The sequence below is a fragment of the Macrotis lagotis genome, chromosome 1, assembly GCF_037893015.1.
Source record: "Macrotis lagotis isolate mMagLag1 chromosome 1, bilby.v1.9.chrom.fasta, whole genome shotgun sequence".
In the NCBI taxonomy this organism is placed as follows: Eukaryota; Metazoa; Chordata; class Mammalia; order Peramelemorphia; family Peramelidae; genus Macrotis; species Macrotis lagotis.
The window spans coordinates 8,776,885-8,799,109 of NC_133658.1; the positions used below are offsets into that span (position 1 = coordinate 8,776,885).

Genomic DNA, 22,225 nt, shown 5'->3' on the forward strand with positions numbered 1-22,225 from the left:
TTTTCAAAGTCTGTCCAAGTTTTTGGTTTCTGGTTCCATGATCCATCTATCCACCTCATCCTCTGCCATCCCCTTCTCCTTTTGCCTGTAGTTTGTTCCATCAGAGTCTTCTCTGGTGAGTTTTGTCTTAAGTGGTCAAAGTATTTAAACTTCAGCTGCAGGATTTGACTTTCTAATAAATAGCCTGAATTAATTTAAATATTGACTGATTTGACCGCCTTGCTCTCCAAGGACTCTCAAAAGCCTTTTTTTTTTTCCTTGTACCTCTATTCATAAGTGTCAATTATATAGTGCTGAGCTTTCCCTGGTCCAAACCTCACATATATTGCCACTGGGAAACAAACAAACAAACCAAAACAAGGCATAGGTTTGGCTTTACAGACTATGTCAGCAAGGTGATGTCTCTGTTTTTAGGATATTCTCCAGGCGTGTCATATCTTTCCTTCCAAGGAGCAGCCATTTTATTATTTTTTTAATTCCATGACTAAACAGTCACTGCCTTCAATGATCTTGGAATCCAAGAATATAAATTCTGATGCTGCTTCAATTTCTTCTCCCTCTATTTGTCAGGAAGTAATGGGACCAGTGGCCAAGCTCTTAATATTTTTTGTATTAAACTGCAAACTTTCCTTGTTTATCCTCTTTCAAGATGCTTCTTAGTTCCTCTTCACTTTCTGCCATCAGAGTGCTATCATCTGCAAACCTGACATTGTTGATATTTCTCCCAGCAATCTTCATTCTGGCTTTGGACTCATCCTACCTGGCATTTCACATGATGGACTCTGCATACAAGTTTAATAAATAAGGTGACAACATATAGAATTATTGGACTCCTTTTCCAATCTCAAATCATTCAGTGTTTCTGTTTGTTTCTAACTTTTGCTTCTTAGACCTCATACAAATTCCTCAGGAGTCAAATAAAATAATCTGGCACTCCCATTTCTTTGAGGTCTTGTCACATTTTATTGTGATTCACAAAAAAAGACTTTAGCATAGTCAGTGAAATAAAATAATTTATTTTCTTGAATTTCCTTGCTTTCTCTGCAATCCAGCAAAGATTGGCAATTTGGTCTCTAGTTCCTCTGTCTCTTCAAAAACTAGACTACTGTTCAGGTAGTTTTGAGAACAAAGGACAAAAACACCTATATGGTATGATTATTTTCCCTTTCTTCAATTTAAGTCTAAGTTTTGCAATAAAAATCTCAAGATCTGATCCATAGGCAGCTCCAGGTCTTGTTTTTGACTGTATAAAGCTTTTTCACTTTTAGTTGCAAAGTATAATCAATCTGAATTCTGAGTTCACCTATTGAAGCCTTGCTTGCAGAATCTTAAACATAACCTTGCTGGCATATGAAATGAGGATATTTGTTTGGTTAATTTGAACATTCCTTGGTATTGCCCTCCTTTAGAACCAGGATGTAAACTGATCTTTTCCAATCCAGGGGTCACTGTTGTGTTTTCCAAATTTGGTGATATATTGAAAGTAACACTTTAATAGCAACATGTTTCAGTATCTTAAACAGTTCAATTGGAATTCAGTGATTTCCACTAGCCTTATTTATTACTAGCCAAGCTTCCTAAGGTCCACTTGAGTTCATTATTCAAGCTATCTGGCTCTAGATCAGTAACTGCATCATTCCATTTACTGGTGCTGTTAAGATTTATTATATTGTTCTTTTCTGTATTCTTGTCACCTTTTCTTAAATTCTTCTTTTTTCTTTTAAATCCCCTAACATTTTTGTCTTTTATCACATCCATTTTTGATTGAAACTTTCCCTTGATAGCCCTAGTTTTCTTGAAGAGATCTTTTTCCTTGTTCTGTTTTCTTCTCATCTCTACCTTATCTTGCTATTCTTTGGAATTCTGCATTCAGTCACAACTCTCCCTTTCTGCTTTCCAGTACCCTTTCTTTCTTTCCTCAGTTATTTGTAGTCTTATGAAATAATCATTTTTTGGTTCTTTTTCTTTGGGATGTTTTGATGATCTTGTTGCTGTTACTATTGCATACCTCTGTCTATAATTCTTTAGGCACTCTATCTACCAGATTGAATTGCTTAAATCTATTCATTACCTCTACTTCATATGGATAAGGCATGTTATTTATATCACACCTATGAGGTCAGCCCAGTTCTCCTTTGGTCATTGTTTCAGTTGTGTTAACTCAAGAGTATAAAGAGTAAATGTTTCTGTTCTGGACAGAAATCCTGATGGTACTTCCCTTTCAGATTGATTTTTTGAGTAGGTTAAAGAGGTCATTTTGCCTCATTTCTACCTAGCCTTAATAACTGAATGGGTGTTACCTCAGACAAACTGGGATCTAGGAAAAACTACCTTCTCCAATTATCTTGTTCTGTCTTGCCTCTGGACTCAGATATCTTTGGAGGAGAGAGGTTGGTGATTTTGCACAGCCCTGTTTCACTTAAATCCAATTAATCAGCAAGTCAAGACATCACCTTTCTGATGTCGGCGGCAGTTTTAAGAACAAAGGACAAAAACATCTATGTGGTATGATTATTTTCCCTTTTTTCAATTTAAGTCTAAATCTTGCAATAAAAATCTCAAGATCTGATCCATAGGCAGCTCCAGGTCTTGTTTTTGACTGTACAAAGCTTCTTCACCTTTAGTTGAAAAATATAGTAATCAATCTGATTTCTATAATGACCATCTGGTGGTGTCCTTATGAAGTTGGGGGTTGTTGGAAAAGACTGTTTGTTATGACCAGTGAATTATCTTGCCAAACTCTATTAGTCTCTTGCCTGCTTTAGTTTGCATTCCAAGATCAAATTATTACAATTATCGTTAATTTTGTACTTTAGTATTCTTATCTCAAATCATGAATGTGACAATCTCTTTTTTTGTGTTATTTCTTAAAGATGCTGTTTAGTCTTCAAAGAACACATCAACTTAGGCCTGTTCACTACCAGTGGTTAGAGTCCAGACTTGTATTACTATGATGTTGAACAGTTTACCTTGGATTTGAAGAGTTATCAATTTGGTCATTTTTAACAGTACCACTTTTCTTACACTTTAATTTACTATAAGGTCTATGCCATTTCTTCTAAGAGATTCTTTTCAAGAATGGTAGGTATAGTCACTATCTGAATTAAATCACCCATTCCCATCTGTTTCAGCTCTCTGACACCCAAGATGTTGATGTTTAATCTTTCCATCCCCTGTTTGACTATATCCAGTTGGTTCATAGATCTTACATTCCAGGTTCCTATTCAATACTGGTCTTGACAGCATTGGGCTTTTCTCCCCAGAAGTAACCTCAACTAAGTTTTCCTTTCAACTTTAGACTCAGCAACTTTATTAGAATTAGAGCTACTTCTTGTCCCCTGTTCTTCCCAAGTTGCCTATTGGATATCTCTAGACCTGATGGGATCATCTTCCAAACTCATCTCTTTTATCATTTTACTACGGTCTTTGGGGTTCCTTGGAAACTATACTGGAGTAATTCTCTATTTCCTCTACTCTGACCTGTCCAGAATTCTCTACTCTGATCTATAGAGCATATCTCATAGTATTATTAAGCTACACAAGCCCCTCTCCTCTTGTAAAACAAGGAAATGAAAAATGAGATCTCCTCCTCACTCCTGCAAAGACACAGAAAAGTCTTAAGAAGCTTTTCAAGAATAGAATGCTCCTACCCTCCAGAAAGGAAGGAACATAAATGATCCTATACTATCTGACCAACCTTGCTTTCTAAAGCATCGCCCTCAGGTATATAACTATAGTTTCAGAGGTGACAACCTTCTTTGATAAAGACTCATCATACGTGAGTGACTTCTGCCAAATAAATCCCAAGTCCAGTCCTAGTCCTAAGAAGAGGCTGAATGTCTTCAAAGATTTTAATTCAAATTGAATTCAAGGGAGTTTTCCTTCATTTTAAGTCTTCAACAAAGGACCCAAAGAACCACTTCTTAAATATGTTATAATAAAGGAATACTTGTTCAGATAGTCTTTGGATTACCTGACCCCACTGGACCCCTTTAAATCTGAAATTCTCTGATTCTCTAATTCTGTGACAATATTAAATGTTTGACATGAAAGTTTAGAAACTAAAATTATGTAAAAGCTGTTATGTTTTCATTTTAATTTTTTTCTCAAATTAAAGGTGTCTTGCATAGATGAGACAAGTAAAATTGAAACTGAAAATGAATTGTGAAAATTGGATTAATTTAGTTGAAGCATTATGTTGTCAAGGATTTATTGAAATGACAGAAAATTCTCAATTATCCAGAAACTGATTATCCAGTTTGAAGAATTCCTTGACTCTGCTTCAGTATTTTCCCTCCCTAGGTGATGTTCACTTTATTATTAGCTCTTCACAGAAAGAGGGATGGTCTTGGAGTCTTGATATCTGGGGTAACATATTCTTGTTCATTTACTGTTTCATTTACTGTGAGCTGGGGGAGATCTCTACCTGAGCCCCATTTTCTTTTGATACTAGAGTCTTATTAACATCATCAATGCTTCCCTCACTGGATTGCTATGAGCACTTAGGTACTGTAGTGTGAGGGAATCTCCCCTGGAGTCAGGAGAACCTTAGCTTGAATCTGACCTCAGACATTTGTCATGTACTAGCTGTGTGATCTTGGGCAAGTCACTTCACCCTGACTACGTCATATCCAGGACCATTTCCCATTGTCCTGATCCAGATCTATCTACCAGACCCACATGACTCTAGAAGAGAAAGTGAGGCTGGTGACTTGGCACAGCATCCTGTCCTCCCCCTCACTCAAATCTAATCATGTGCCTGCCATAGCATCATCTGGTCTTCAGGATTGAAGGATAAACCACAACAATACTACAAAACGAGGTGGTGTAGTAGATAGAGTACCAGTCCTGGAGTCAGGAGGACCTGAGTTCAAATCTGACCTCAGACACTTGATACTAACTGTTTGACCTTAACCCCATTGCCCTACAAACAAAGAAAAGAAAAACAGATCAATACTACAAAACAGACAGAAAACTAGGCAACTAATACTTATTTGAATACTTAATAGGTGCCAGACATCATACTAAGGGTTAGGGATACAAAGACAGTAAAAGAAAAAAACAGCCCCCCCCCCCCTCAAGGGGATTAGAATCCCTGTAGATTCTAATGAGGGAAGTCAACTCAACAGGTAAAATGGAGCTTAAAAGGACCAGACAGCTCAGGAGGTAAGTCACAGGTATTAAAGTCTAAAGAGTCAAAAACAGAACATAGATATGAATGAAGGGTAGCTAATCTCAGAAGGACCCTAAAATGGACTCTCCCAGAAGGAAGCCACCAATGGAAATCTACATTTAATGCTATTCAAAAGTAAAAGGAATTAAACCTTAGTCCAATTAAAATTTAATGAATGAATTCAATTGATATTTAACATTTTTAAACTTTTGTGCTCATAGAATGGAGACAATATGGTTGTTTCTCCTGACCTGGATCTCAGTGTCTCATTCTATTAAATTCAGATGTTTGGAATGGTTGTAACAATTCATATTTTTTACCCTCAGTGGAATGCTCCAAAACCATGACTTATTCAGGAGAAAGGGAGGGATAAAAGGTACCAAAATTATTTTTTAAATGTTTTTTTGCAAGGCAGTAGGGTTAAATGGCTTGCCCAAGGTCACACAGCTAGGTAATTATTAAGTGTCTGATGTTGGATTTGAACTCAGTGCCCCCTGCCCAAATCATTTTTAAGATAAATTCAGGTGTGGGGCAGCTAGGTGGTTCAGTGGACAGAGCACCAGCCCTGGAGACAGGAGTACCTGAGTTCAAATCAGACCTCAGGCACTTAATAATTACTTAGCTTTGAGGCCATGGGCAAGCCACTTAACCCTATTGCCTTGCAAAAAAACCAAAACAAAACAAAAAAGATAAATTCATGTGGATGGATACCCTGAAGCCTAACACACTTGCTGGCCACTCCATAGGAGGGGTGCTAGGGTGATGATAAATTATGGGGTGGAGCCCCTGATATCTGCTACCTAAACCACTAAGCAATTATCTTGTTAACCAGGATGGAAGTGTGATATAATAAATAGATGAATGACTTTGGAGTGAGGGACACTGAAGGAAATTTAAATTCTTCTGTATCATTTAATAATTGATTCTATTCCATAATTGACCTGGTTCTGTATTACTGCCCCATTTTTGTCAAGTCACACTTCTCTCTTCTTAAGGGAAATGCAGGAAGGCAGTTTTCCCCCCAAGTTAGTTGGGGCATCTGCTTGTAAAGCCCAAGCCCTTTAACTAGGTGCTCTTCCCCAAGCATCTTCTCCATACTTGCCTATCATCATTTTTGTCTGAGCAGCTAGAGATTTGTTCTCCTAGGGAACAACAGTAAGACAAAAGTATTGATCCCTTAACAAAGATTACAAGAGACAAATGAGTCCCCAAGAAGAATTAACATTTCTTAATTATCAGAGAGGGGTGTGATTAGCCACACCTGAATGACAACTCACTTTTCTTAGAATTGCTAATTGAAGGTTCCCAACTACTCTCTTACCAGGAGAGCCACACTTCTTAGCTGTGTGACTTTGGGCAAATCACTTAACCCTTATTGCTTCTCATTCCAACAGTCCTGATCTATATCTATTCACTGGACCCACATGGCTCCAGAGGAGAAGGTGAGGCTGGTGACTGAGCACACCTTCTTCTCACTCAAATCCAATTCACTTATGCTTCATGGCATCATCTCCCTGGAGATATGTTCTTTTTCAAGAATGAAGGGTAAACATTATCAATCAATCATCTATATATCTGTCTAAAGCTAGACATATAGATAATAGATCTCGATCTAGGACAATATTTATATATATATATATATGATATATGTTTCTTTCTCCTAAGAGAATCTAAACATCGTGAGGGTACCAACTGTCTTGCTTTGTGTTTGCATATGCAGTACCTATGAAATAGTAATCATTCATTCATTCATTCATTCACTCATTCATTCAGATGCCACCATCATTATAGGAATAGGAAGGGGTTTAGGATTATTTGGACAGTTGAATTCACTGTGTGGTGGAGCACTAAGCATCATTCAGAGGCTAACTTGTTATGAGAAAACCTGGCTACACTTCACTCCATCCCATGATCTGTTCCTGAAGCTTAGCCAGTCTGGTGTCATCTGCCAGAGCTTAATGTCCTCTGACCCAAGGCCACCTCCCTGCTGAGAGTCAGCATCAAAGTAACTTCCAGTTATTCACATGTATTATCATATTTAATTTTTTAATATTAAAAGGTTTGCAAAGCTCCTTGAATAACTTGAGTCTTGATTTAGAGGGGAGCAGAGCCAAGATGGCAAAGTGCAAAGTCCCAGCATTTCCTGGGAACTCCTTACCCCCCAAACTCCAAAAGCCAAAAAATAATTATGACTCTAGCCAAAATTTAGAGGGGCAGAACCCCCAGAACGACTAAGTGATACATTTTCCCAGTCCAAGATAACTTAGAAGTTCCATGGGAAAGGTGTGTTTCACCAGGACTAGGGGTTGGAAAAAATTCATGCCCAGCCCACAGATCACTGGCAACAGCTTGAAGGGGCTTTGAGAGAATTCTGCTACACCAGAATGAGTGTGGAGTGAGAAGCACAAGCTGTAGAATCTACAGCAAGAATCTGGAGAAAGCAGCCTGCACCTCCAGAGATGGTAAGGGGTCAGGGAAGACTGCAGAGAATTTTTTGCTGTCCATCGGGGTAGGACTCTGCTGCTAACCTACACTCAGATCCAGGCTGCAGTTTGGGCTTCCATACTAAGACAGCGGGATCCTCCTTATAGCTCCAGGGCAGAGGGAAGTTAGGGGGCCAAATACATATCAAAGCACAGGCCAGAGAGCATAAGACCTTGGAGGAATAAAGGTCCCAGTGGGGTGTCTCCTCCCCCCCAAAAAAGCAAAGCCTTGGAAGTGCTGTCTTCGGCTGAGGAAATGAGTAAACAACAGAAAAAGAAGAATCTGACCATAGAGAATTAATTTAGTCCCATGGAAGATCAAAACACCTACTCAGATGACCACAAAATCGAAGTTTCCATATCCAAAACCTCTAAGAGAAATAGAAAATGGGCTCAGACTATGGATGAGCTCAAAAAAGACTTTGAAAAGCAATTAAGAGAGAAGGAAGGAAAATTGGGAGGAGAAATGAGAGAGATGCAGAAAAATCATGAAATCCAAATCAACAGTTGGTGAAAGATATACAAAAAAATACTGAAGAAAACAATATGTTAAAAACCAGTTTAGACCTAATGGCAAAAGCAAAACAAATGGCAAATGAGAAGAAGAATGCCTTAAAAAGCAGAATTGGCCAGCTGGAAAAGGAGATAAAAAAGATCTCTGAAGAAAATAACTCCTTCAAATGCAGAATGGAACAAAAGGTAGCTGATGACTTTGTGAGAAATCAGGAAGAAATAAAACTCTTCCAAAAAAGCCAAAAATTAGAAGAAAATTTGAAATATCTCATTGGAAAAACAACTGATCTTGAAAACAGATCCAGAAGAAATAATTCAAAAGTTATTAGACTATCTGAAGCCACAATCAGGAGAAGAGCTTAGGCTTCATTTTCAAGAAATGATACAGCAAAATTACCCTGAGATGCTAGAAGCAGAGGGTAAAATAGAAATTGAGAGAATTCACTGGTGACCTCCTGAAAGAGATCCCAAAAGAAAAACTTCCAGGAATATTATAGCTAAATTCCAAAACTCCCAAATCAAAGATAAAATTCTAAAAGCTGCCAGAAACAAGCAATTCAACTACTGAGGCTCCACTGTCAGGATTACACAGGATCTGGCAGCATCTACATTAAGGGTTCATAGGGATTGGAATATGATATTCCAGAAGGTAAAAGATCTTGGTTTACAACTGAGAAATCAACTACCCAGCAAAACTGAATGCCCTCTTTCAGGGGAAAAGATGGACTTTCAATGAAACAGGGGACTGAAGCAACCAGAGGTGAACAGAATATTTGATCTCCAAGTACAGGACTCTGGTGAATCATAGAGGGGGTGGATGAGAAGGACTAACTATGAGGAACTTAATGATATCAAACTATTTGTATTCCCGCATGGCAAGAAGATACTGATAACTCATATGAACTTTCTCATTTATAAGAGCTGTTAGAAGGAACATATACAGACAGGGCACAGGAAGGAGAAGAATATAATATAATATTATAGTAAGAAGATGGAATCAATGGGTAATAAGGGAAAGTACTGAGATGAAGGGAAAGGAGATGAAGAAGAAGCTAAGAAATTTCATATAAGAGAAAAGAAAAAGCTTTTCCAATAGAGTGAAACAGGAAGGTGAGGGGGAATGAGTGAGCCTTCAATCTCATCATAAATGGCTCATACACACTTAATAGAGTGAGGAAATCTAACTTGCCCTAGAGAAAAATGAGAAGAAAGGGATGGGATAAAGGGGAATGTGGGGAGGGAAGGGGGAAAGATGATAGAAGAGAAGGAAGAGCAAGGGAGAGGGTAATAAGATACAGCACACTTTTGGACAGGGCCAGGATGAAAGGAGAAAGAGAATAGAATAAATAAGAGTGGGGAGGAATAGAGTGGAGGTACAGCTAGTAGTAGCAACTGTGGGAAAAATTAAAACACCTTCTCTGGTGGACTTACGATAAAGAATACAACTCACCCCAGAGACAGAGCCATTGGAATCTGAACACGGACGGACTGAAGTACATTTTTTCCCTCTCTATTCTTGAGGTTTCTCATCTTCTTAGGGAGGGGAGGGGGATTTATGTTTATTCTTATGTTTACTCTAATAACAAAAAGAACAAAAATCATTTCAATGGATGTAGAAAAAACCTTGGTTTAAAATATAGCTCATTTCTATTAAAAAATTCTGTTTCTTTCTTAAAACCATAAGGAATATCTTCCTAAGATAACCAGCAAGCATTATTATAACACATTCAATTTAAATCAATGTATAGAATGGAAACAATGTAGAGACTGTCAGATGGCCTTCAGAGGGGAGGGAAGGGGGAAATTGTAAAATTAGTTGACCTTCATTCTTTCTCATGTTTTAACATTGTATTTCAGAGTTATAAAGACATTAAATTATTTTTCTCTAAATGTTTTTTGTTTAACATTTTGTTTTCCAATTATATACAATAGTAGTATCTACCTATCCTTTTTTGAAAGGTTTTGAATTTTACATTTACTAGAATACTGCCTACTCCTTAGAGAGTTGATGAACTAGATGTGCTGAGTGAGATGGATATTTTCAGAAATTGCTAATATATTTTATTTCAGTGTATGTATTTGTTTCAAAAGTTTTCTTCTAGTTTTTCTTTGCTTCCCTCTCTTCTATCACCTATTCCCCCTTTCCCTCCCCCCATTCCCCCTTATCCTCTCCCTTTATTCTCATTTTTCTCTAGGGCAAGATAGATTTCCTCACCCTATTAAGTGTGTATGAGCCATTTCTGATGAGAATGAAGGCTCACTCATTCCCCCTTGCTTTCCTCCTTTCCACTCCATTGAAAAAAAGCTTTTTCTTGACCCTTTATAAGTTTTCTTAAAGGAGGGTTGGAAAGGACAGAGGATATTAGATGATCATTAATTGGAAAAAAATTGAAAAATAGGTTGTCCAACAACATGGACCTTCTAGTCAGGTGATTAGAAAGAGATGTTCTGCTGTATAATATTGTTTGCTAAAGCTTTCTGCATTTCTTTTCCTATTATGATCAAAGATAATCTCAATGTTTTTTCCTGAAATTTTGTAGGGATATGAGTTAGTTGTTACTCATATATTCTGAATTCCCCCCCACACTCCAAGTAATAAAACATGTGCTTATTTCTAAAATAAATAAACATTTTTAAAAAAAATTAATTTGAGTCTTGCAACAGCTCTAAGATGACCAAACCACAGATACTCTCTAGATTTTCCAGGTGAGAAAATGGAGGTGGAGAAAGAGGAAGGGACTGAAGTCACACCAAGAGCTAGCAGTGGAACTGATACTTAAACCTGGTCGGGCCTCTTGATTCTGTGTGGTGCCTTGTTCTTATGGATTAGATTCAAATCACCTAAGGACTAACCTCCCTGCACTTGGGAAAATAATTTCAGGTGATCATGAAAGTGTAGCCCTTGCAAGTGGAAAAGTCCCTGATCAATATGTGTATCTGGTGATCATTTGGGAAAAGAGGAAAGGTCTGAGAGGGGCCATAGCAGCAGTGGTGGAGCCCTAGAAGCAGACACAAAAAAGGATCTCAGAATAGGGCTTTGAATCATCTTGCTGCTTTCTTCCTCCTCAGAGCCCATTGAGAGGATTGCAATCAGATCTAGGTGACAGATACTTTAAAGGATAGTCACCAAGAGTGGGTCACCAAGTTAATGAAGGGCCTTGAGATCTTTTCATAGAAGGATCTGGTGCTAGTGAGGGGAGAGGGAGGGAAGAGGTGACAGCTGTCCTAAAGTGCTTGAAACATTTTCATTAGAAAGGGAATAATTAGGTCCTTCCATGTCTCTGAGGCATTTCAAAGAGCACTGTGAATATTGCAATCAGGACTGATGTTAGTAAATCCTTCAAAGTTAGGCAACAAGACTGTTCTTGCCAGTTCCTGGGGTTGCCAACTGGCAACTGTTCCTCTTTCTTTCCCCTTCCCCCCCAACACCCCTCTTGGTCTGATTGTCAACGGCTTGCTCTCAACTTCCTTTACTCCCTCTATCCCTGCTCTCCTTTGGCTTCTACTTACCACAGTAATTCTTAAATAGACTTTTTAATAAATAAATAAATCTTAAATAAACCTTTTTAAAAGTCCCCCCAACTTCTTCTGGGGCAGAGTCAGATTTTTTAAATGAATTCTTTTATGCTAGCCCCTGACCTGACACCTTACCCGGCTACATTACTCCCGGCATCACTCCTCCTTCCTTCTTGAGGGTGGCTGTCTTCCACTTGAGCTCCGCACTGCTCTGGGGCTGGGCTCCAGCACCGCTCCATACACCCTGGCTTCTCCCAGGCCCGGTCATTGACAGTGGCTTCAGCCTAGGGGGGAGCCCTGCTTTACAAAACCAAATGCTTCTTTGGGGATCAGCTGGTCAGAAGCAGGGGTGCCCTCTGCTCTCTGCCCTACTGAGTCAGACCTTGAAAAGGCATTTTTCTATAGCCATTTGGGAAATCCAAATAGATTTGTTATGAAGGATGCCTGGGGTTTCAGTTATGTGGCCATTAGGGGCCTTGAGGATCCCAGTCCACTCCCTGACTACAGACTCCGACTTTTCCATCTCTCTTGTCTTTGTGACATCTCTCCGCATCACCCTTGTGACCTCACTTGACATCACCAGGCAGTACAAAGCAGCAGCCGCACAACCGAAGAATCAAAATGTTTTAGGACCTAAAGGAAAATGGCAGGAACATGGAGACATGAGCACTCGGTGCTGTGCCTTCTGGTGATGGCCTAAACAAAGGCTGATACATGGAGGCACTAGCTTCAATTATCTGAGTCAGATGTCCCAGGAAGTTATCCATCAGAATAAGACGGTCAGCGGGGAGGGTTATGGTACAACCGAGAAGATGGAAGAAAAGTCAGTGTGTGTGGCTGTGAAGCTCAGTAGAACAGTTTAGAAGCCACCTTCAACGTGGAAGAGTTGTTTGAACCCCTCCATCTTCTCCTTTCCTGAAAAGCCAACTCACCTCAACGCCATGTGTCTCACCAACTGCCCCACCGGCTGCCCGCCTATCTGCTCCATCCCCGTCTGCTGCAACCCTCTCTCTTGCGTTTGTCCTTGCTGCCACCCCACCTCTTGTGTGGCCCTAGTGAACCACCACCCATGCTGTGGAGGCAGCCCCTGCCCACCCACCTGCTGCCAGGCTGGTCCCTGCAGCCCTTGCTGTGAGTCCTCCCCCTGTGGTGTATGTGTCTGCTACAAGCCCTTCCTCTGTGTGTCCTGTCAAGTGTCGTGCTGCAAGCCAGCTTACTATACGACCGTCATCTGCAGGACCACCTGCCCTCCCCCTTGCTGCTGAACGGGAGGGCGTCCTCCCATCATCTGGAATGAGCTCCCTGACTTTGGTTCACTGTGGCCACAGCTCTGTTGCTTCCCCTGGAACCTGATATGTCTCCTCTGGCCACGCAAAGCAGGACTATTGATTTGGTCACCAGGACCTTCCACCTCGCTCAGGCCCTCTCGAATTCCCATGGAGCAGACATCTTCCAGGACAAACACATCGGCTCTGCTCACTGGTGGGTGACTTTCCTCTCGAGGGTTTGTCTTACTGCACATTTGATATTGGAGTCAGCGTTGGCAGGAAACAGCCTTAAGCCAGTAGATCAATGTGATCTGCCATTAAAACGGAAAAAAAAATACAAATCTTAGTCAATGAGTATTTCTTAAGCGTTCACTGGGGCAGTGAGGGGCGAAGCAGTGTCAGTAGGGACTGAGTTCAAATCCAGTCCCAGGCACTTACTGGTTGGGTGTAGGGGGCTCACAAACATCAATGTAGGTTCACTTATCAGTGAAGAAGTCACAAGCCTCTCTGACTCAGTAGGGTGAGAAAAAGCCATACATTTTAATTCACGAGTTACTGCAAAAACATATGTTAATCTACAAAGTTCTTTAGGAAAAGCAGAAGGGTAAATATGAGTCTTTAAGAAGATGGTAAAATGAAGAAGGGGCAACAGTAGCAGTAAGTGCCATGAATAGTAGAGATGGGGTGGGGGGAGGCAAAGAAAACAGGTGCAAGGTAGGAACCTGTCAGTAGAGATCTAAGCAGGCACAGACTGGATGTGACTAGCTTTAGGTATGTGCCTGAATGTGGCTAGTGTTGGGAATATACCTGGATGTGAGTAAAGCATGTACCTGCATGGGACTTAAGTCAGGCATATATTTGGAGGTGACTAGTGTTAGGTATATACCTGGATGGGACTGGGGTCAGATATACAGCTGGATATGACTAGGGTTAGGTATACACCAGCAAGCTATGTCACCAGACAAGACCACATAAAAATTCCTTAGTATTACAAATATTTCCCCAATAGTTCTTCCTCAACACTATTAGACTACACATGGGATGCAACAGCCTTGCTTCGTTTTTTTCAAATTCACACCAGACAACATGTGGACGCTGGTTAACTTTCCTAGAGGTGTTGTCCAACCCCTAAAACATTTCCCAAGTTCAGAGTTGGGAGGGGCCTCAGAGGTCCTGTTGGCAGGACTGTCAGCTGTCATCCTCCTTGGGGGAAATGATGGCAATCTAGACTCTTCACTAGGGAAGGAGATAGTCTAGCGTCTCTTGGCTTGCCCTACCCACCTTTTCTTGGGTCGGAGGTGGGAGCCACTGGACCTGGCCAAGCTCTGAGAGCCCTCCAAGAACCAGCCTCTCTTTTGGCTCTGTTTACCACTAAACAGCTATAATTTAAATAACATTGGGATTCATTTCCTGGGCATTTTATTAGCTTTTGTGAAATGATTAATGCTTCATAAATACTGCTTTAGGAAAGGAAAAATAAAAGCTAAATTTTAGTAATGTATTTTTTAACAACGTCACAAATTGAAAGCACAGTGCCATCTCCTGGGGAAACCATGCTGTTTCCCATCCATGGGCCAAATAGCCTCACTGGAAATATCAAGCTGGAGAAAATTGCCAAATTACTTTATTAATAACAGTTCTGATTTCCCCAAGGGATGCTTAATATTCCTATATAGTGATTTCGTTTGGATGAAGTATATGAAGTGCAGAGGTCAAGCAAGAGGGATACAGCAGGAAACCATTTGGGATAATGTCAAGAAAGGGATTACAAGTTTTTAACCTTTTTCACAGAGATCAAGTCCAGGCCTGGGTCTATTTGGTGGGGAAGTCAAAGACAAGGGGAATGTTGAAAGTAGGCCAACAGGCCCAGGCAAATGCTCTGTCTTTGATGTTATAACTCAAAGGGGGCATGTGGTAGAGAAAAAAAGGGATTCCAAAGAGAGACAAAAATGTTGTTTTCATTTATGTAATAAAAGCAAGATTTCCATAACCCAGTATACTAAAAAAGATGAGTATGCACCCAACCAGCAAATCCAATTTTTACAAGTTATTCCTTTCAAATTACAGCAAAATTACAACAAAATTACAACATAATTTTCTTTAAACTCCCCCTACTCTGTCCTAGATTTGGCTACCATTAGAAACAAATAGGAATATTTGTGTAAAATTGTTCTTTTCATATACAACTGTGTAGGGATATATAATAGTGTTTCATTTACTCATACACACACACACACATACACACACATATACATATATATATATATACTCATCCAATATACACATACATTTGAATACACACATGTATGTATAGATTACATATTATATAAATATTTTGAATGTCAGCTTGGTGACCATTTGCAAACCCCACTCTCTGAATTTCAATTTCCTTATTTGTAAAACAGGTCCAAAGCTACTGGCCCTGCATTTTTCAATGGGATGGCTATGAGGTCCCCAAATGGGATTTCCCAATGTTGAAAGACGCTAGAAGTCTGCTCTTATTTCTAATTCTCCTTTGGAGTCCCAACAGAGTTCAGTCTCCTGTAGGCCCTCCAAGCAGGAAAGACTTGGAAACATTGCCCTAAGTCATCCTCCATGGAAGGCATTCCTCAGAGTTTTATCCACTGAAGGCTGGCAGAAATTTCATTTTTCCAGTGATGAAAACATAGGGGATTTAGAATATACATTGGTAAATGGATTATCCATGCAAAAAGAATTACATATTCTTGAGCTATTTACTGTGATGTACTATGGGATAAATAACCATAACCTCACTGGTTTCATCACATCCTTTGTGACTGGCCCTGAACTAAACATTTTACATGGACCAGACTGGAGATGTTAGGAAGTTAAGAAATTCAGGAAAAGCAACCTCAACTTTGGACATCTATTCATATTTGATCTGACCATCTAGTAGACTTAAGGAGCCAGGTGGACAACACAGTGGATGAAGATTGGAACCTGAGTTCGTTATCTAACCTTAGACACTCAATAGTTGTTACTCTGGCCAAGTCATTGAACCTCTAAGAACCTCAGTGTCCTTTTCTATAAAACAAATAGTCATCTTCAACAGGATGGTTTTGAGGACCAAATGAAATGTTTGTAAAGGCTTTGTGAATCATAAAGCATTATATGTGTATACATATATATATATATATATATATGTGTGTGTGTGTGTGTATGTATGTATGTATGTATATATGGGCTAGATGTTTTGCTTGCTAAATAGCTTGCTAGCTATTTAGCATAATGTCACACATTGAGAGTAATAAGGGACCTCAGTGAGCATATAGGAAAATAATCCTGATGGTAACACAGAAACCATTTGAAGTCAGCTTAAACCAGCAACCATTTATTAAGCATCCACTGTTTAACTAGGAAATCCATCAAGGTATGAGAATGGAGGCAAACAAAATCCCTACTCTTAAAGAACTCACAAGTCTATTTGAAGAAATCAGGTAAAAAAGAAAATGGACAGATGATATATAAGAGAGGACCATTAAAAAACCTCCAAGGAGCAGAAACTACCACATCTCCTAGTAGTCTGTCGTCCTCCTGGACTGTTCTGAATGCTACTAAGTTTTGTGGATAAAGAGAACCTCCGTGAGTCAGACAGGATGATGAAGATTTTACAGGTATTCTCTCACTGGAGTGTGGTCATTGTCCCCTTTGTAGAGAGTCATGTAAGTAGGAAGTATCTGAGACTGGATTTGAACTCAGAGCCCTGTCCCTTCTTCCAGTTCTTTCCACCAAACCACTTAGTTGACCAAAACTGAACCCAGTATTCTAGAGCACATCTGGACAAAACACATTGTGACAAGACCACCTCTTCATTCCTGTTATCTCTTCCCCTCCATATTAATTTTATATCATACTTGCCAATATAAAGTCCTCAAATCCTAAAAAACATTAAAATCCCTGCCTCCCTACAATTCCAGGCCAGCTATTCTGTCTCCATGCTTTCCCCATATTGTCCTGGTGAAGATTGTTTCTATTCAATACTTTTCAGAATGATTTGCTTTGCCAGATCTGATGGGCAGGACTAGACAACAATTGTTTGGTCTTCCCCGTCTTTCAGATTCATCTTAATGATTGTGCAGAGCAGCCCCTGCCAAGTCCTTTGCCCATGGTGGGAGGAGGAAGAGGAACAATGGGAAATATCAGCATTTCCTCTAAATCTTTTATTTCCGAAATGTGAACATTGTTGCCAACTTCATGCCGTAGAAAGATGAACGCTTTCAGGAGAGATGGAGTGTAGGAAAACTAGAAAAAGCAAAGCGAAGCCTGAGCATGGCTGGTACTTTTCCATGTGCCTCGTGCCTCTCAAAGGACCGAGAGTTTGAACCCAGAGTGTGGGTTCACAGACAATAGAGTCTAAAAATTCCATATCCTCAGCAATAGGAAAAAAAAACCTGAGAGGCCATGTAATTTCCCTCCCCTCAGTAACAAAATCTTTTCTAGAATATACCTGGAAAAAGAGTCCTTCTGAAAGAGTACACTGGGATGACATCCAAGAATGATCAAAGCATCTAAACCTTTTAAAAATACTTTTAAAAGATTTCTGTTGGTTTCTGTTTTGAGACAAAGTGAACTCTTTGAGTCCCATTGGTCACTTATTTAAGATGGCCCTTCATGCTTTAGGGACTAGGAAAGGATCCATTGGATTGGCCATTTGGTTTGGTTGTTTGCAGTTTTCTGCCCCTGGATGGTGGCTCAGGTCCATTTTGCACATGACCATAATCTTCATAATCACAACCATTAATACTTCATGTAATAAGGTTGGGAAAGCATTTTGTATATTGACTTGTTTGAGCCTCACAATAAGCCAGGGATGAAGGTGTTCTAAGAAAACTGAGATCTAGGCAAGGGAAGCCCCTTGCCCAGGGACCCACAGTGAGTCTATGAGAGATTTATATTTACTTTGTCCCAATAACCATAAAGTATAAGATCATTGCCCATTGTGTCTTTGTCTTTGGCAGTTTAGAATAGTACCTAGGAAACTGCAGGGGTTTTCTAAACACTTGTTCAATGAATGAGGGAACATCAAGAAGACCCTTATTGAGAGGAAGCCAATTTAACTCATGTTTCAAGAACTTTTGGGCAAAGAACATGGAATTTTAGGGCTAGAAAGGGTCTTAGATTATTATGGAGGATGGAATGCATAATTAGGAACAACCTTAGAATATGGAACGTCAGCTGGGAGGGATCTGAGAACAGAGAACAAAACATTTCATAACAAATGAAGAAAATCTTGGAATTTCTATTGGCATAAATATATGAATATGAGAATATATAACAATGTCAGAGTTGGAAAGGAGCTCGATTGTTATGTCATGTCTGACTCTTCATGCCCCCATAGATCATTTTGTCTATGGAATATGTTTAGCAAAGATATTGCAATGATTTGCCAATTCCTTCTCCAGTGGATTAAATGAGTCACCCAAAGTCATATGCTGACAAATGTATAAGACCACATTTGAATGCAGGTCTCCCTGACTGCAGGACCAATTGCTCTTACCACTTAGCTATTTATTCATTTATCTTCCATGGACTTTAGAAAATATGACAATTTATATATTTCCAGAAGAGAATTAAGGTAATATATCTAATCATAGGAAAATATAAATTATTCAATTTTCCTTTCAATACCATTTCCCAAATATTCTCAAATTCTCCCAATAGCTATTCAAACATCACCTCAACTGAGCTTTACAGTTTTCACCATCTCAATCATGTCTCTCTCATCATCATCTTCATCTCAAAGGGTGGGAATTCATGTTTATTATTAGGACCATACAGTCTAGTGAGGAAATATTAATCACTTAATATGTGATACATTTTGTGAAACACTGGTGATTCAAAGAAACTGGTTGGGGGGAACCTTTCCTGAAGTTCACAATATAATGGGGGAAGATTTCACATAGGTGACTATGGACACATATGCTACTTACAGGATAAATTATAAGTCATCACCAGTGGAAGACTCTAGCATTAAGAGGACTTCGGAAAAGTTTTGTATAGAAGGTAGGATTTTAGTTAGGACTTAAAAAAAAGTCAGAGAATCCAATAGGCAGACATGAGGATGTAGAACATTCTAAGCATGGAGGACATCCATTGAAAATGACTGAAGATAGAGAGTCTTTGAGATGTAGCACAGAAAATCACTATCACCAGTCAAGGAAGATGTAAGAAGAATGGTGGTGGGTGGACTGGGTTATGAAGGCTAGGTTGATTTTTTAAAATTTGATCCTAGAGGTGATAGACACTGGAGTTTATTGAGGGAGGAATAGGAAGTAATATCACCTGGCTATTGCATCATGAATGAATTGGAATAGAGACCAGACACCAGTAGACTCTTTCAATGGTCCAGGTATCAGGTGATGAGGATTTGCACCAGAGTGGTTACCATTTTAGAGGAGAAAAGGAGTATTAAATCGATGCTTTAAAGATGGAACCCACAGGTCTTTACAACAGATTGAATATGGTAGAGGAGTGAGAGTGAAGACTCACTAGAGATCACAAAAGTCTAATAAAATCCCAATAGTCACAGCCATAAGAAAATAACTATGTACTAGGGTCCTATTCTCTAGAGCTCTGAAAGGGCAAGATGGTGGTGGTGATGACCATGATGATAATCATGGCAAGGATTATGAAGATGATGGTGGTGGTAGTGATGGTGATAATGATGATGATGGTGATAATGACCTTACAATGATAATGATGAAAACAGTGCCGATAAAAGTGATAACAAAAATGATGCTGATGATGGTTTATACTTATGTAACACTTTAAAGTTCAAAATGCACTTAATATACATGAGTCCTCACGGCAAACATTTGAGGCAATGGCCTCAGTTACTATCACCATTTTAGAGATAAATAATGCCTAAGAGATTAGACAGTGTGTTTGAGATAGGATTCAAATTTTAGATTTCTTGATGCCAGACCCAACTTTCTATCCATGATGATATCTAGATGCCTCTAAATAGATTTCCCTTTGTAATCCTGGAGGTTGTGTTGACTATTGCGGCCTTCCCTTTTAATAGTTAGTGGGTGTTGTACAAAGGATGGGCAAGGAAAGCCATTGATCACAACCATGGGTTTAGAAATCATGGGACTGGAAGATGAGCCTCTCCAGAGAACCTAACCCAAGCCCTTTATTTCCCAATGGGGAAACTGAGGCACAAAGAGGTGATATGCTTTCACATGGGTGAAGAAGCCAAATCAAGATTTATGCAGTGGCCCATTCGTTCCAAGGGCATGTCTATCCAATGTAGGATTCAGAAGCCTTTGTGTCCTGCCAGCACTGGCCCAGAGGCTAAAGGGGGCCAGAAGTCTGACTGTGTGGATGGGAGCAGACCCCAGAGAAGGTCTGGGTACTGTGTCTGGTCTGCAGAGATGCTAGTGATGGTTACAAAGGATTACAAGGCCATTTTCCTGAGTGCACAGCTCTCTCTTCTGACATGAATGGGAATAGCAGGCTCCTTCTCTCAGGCAGACTTAGGTCTACACGGAAATGAAGAAACATTCAGGAGTTTAGTCTGGGATGGGCTGGAATCTAAAGTTCTTATGTACTATAGGTCCTTCTACATTCCAAATGCCCTTACAATCCCAATATAAGGTCCAAATTATGTCTGGTATACCATGTTCTTTGTCCCACGGTCCTTCTGGCTTGGACATCTCCATTGTTCAAGAAAAAGGAAAAAGTCCCCAATACAGAATTTTCCACATCATGAAAGCAATCATTATTTTTCGTTTTACTTTTTGGGTGGGAAACACTTCAGTCCTCTTCTGGTTTCATTTTGGTCTTGATTTTGTTTTTTAATTGTTCTCTAAAAATTTTTTTTTAACATTTTAAATTCCAAACCTCTCTCTCCTTCTCTCTCTCCTCACTTCGCACAAGAGGTCACCATTTCACACACACACATGCACGGATGCACACACACACAAACACACAAACACTCACTGTTTATCTTTCTCTATCTCTTTTTATCCTATCTCTCTTCAGACAAAGTTGCTCTGACCCCCATCTGCCTAATCCTCCTTGTCCATCACTAAAGTCCTTCCCTTATCTTATCCCCTATAAAAAGATTTTTATATGCTTCTATCTTATTTTATTTTTTTATGTTTTTGCAAGGCAAATGGGGTTAAGTTGCTTGTCTAAGGCCACACAGCTAGGAGACCGGATTTGAACCCAGGTACTCCTGACTCCAGGGCCGGTGCTTTATCCACAGCACCACCTAGCCACCCCTATATGCTTCTAGATGTACATGGTATTCTTTCTTTAATCCAGTTCTGATGAGAATAAGGTTCTAGCACTATCAGTCCTCAAACTCCTTTCACTATAACACTTCTTCCATTCACACTTTGTATAAGATTCTTGCTGTATTTTTACCTCCCCCTGCCCAGATGTATTTTTTCAGATCATCCCATCATACCCAACAACCTCAAGCTTTTCATCTATTTATGCTCTATCAAACCACTGAAGAAATGATAACATTCTTAAGATTTGCAGAAAACATGTTTCCATATAAATAACCAGTTTGACCCTTATATTGATCTTGCATATTTACCTCCATATTTGTTTGTTTAGTTTTTTCTGATTCTTTTAGGTCAAATTTTCCATTAAGTTTTGTTTTCTTTTCTTACAAATGCCTGAATGTCCTTTCATTCATCAAATGTCCGTTTTCTTTTCACTACTATGCTCAGCTTTGTGGGACAAATTATTCTTGATCACAAAACCAGCTCCTTTGCACTTCAGAATATCATATCCCACATCCATCGGGCTCAATAGAGAAGCTGCTAAATCTTGTGTTATCCTGATTGTAGCTCCACATTATTTAAATTATTTCTTTCTATTTACTTGTAGTATTTTTCCATCATCTGGGAATTTCAAAATTTGTCTACAATGCTCCTGTGAGATTTCATCTTGGAATCTTTTCCTTTTTTTTAAATTTAAACAAATGTTTAGCATTTTATTTTTCCCAGTTACATGTAAAACAATTTTTAATGCTTGATTTTAAATCTTTGAGATCCAAATTCTCTCCTTCCTCCCTCCCCACTCTGCCCTTAATTGAGATGAACAATTTGACAGAGGTTGTACATGTGTGTTCATACAAAACATTTCCATAAATTATATTGTGAAAGAAAGCATAATAACCACCAAAAAAATACAAGAAAAGTAAGGTAAAAATATGCTTCAACTGTTTTCAAGCACCATCTATTTTTGGGGGATGGATACAATTTTTATCTTAAGTCCTTCAGAGTTCTCTT

The 22,225-nt window shown here is 39.3% G+C and overlaps 1 long non-coding RNA gene across 2 annotated transcripts in view; it reads right to left on the reverse strand.

The window, feature by feature from the left end:
* LOC141512660 (uncharacterized) overlaps positions 1–13,260 on the reverse strand; it is a 31,690-nt gene extending 18,430 nt beyond the window's left edge. For both annotated transcript variants that reach the window (XR_012475568.1, XR_012475561.1), the window contains exons 1-2: positions 11,821–13,260; positions 9,620–9,745 (exon numbers count right to left, since the gene is read on the reverse strand). This is a non-coding gene — a long non-coding RNA (uncharacterized LOC141512660). The remainder of the gene's footprint in view (positions 1–9,619; positions 9,746–11,820) is intronic.
* Between the last annotated feature and the right edge of the window lie 8,965 nt (positions 13,261–22,225).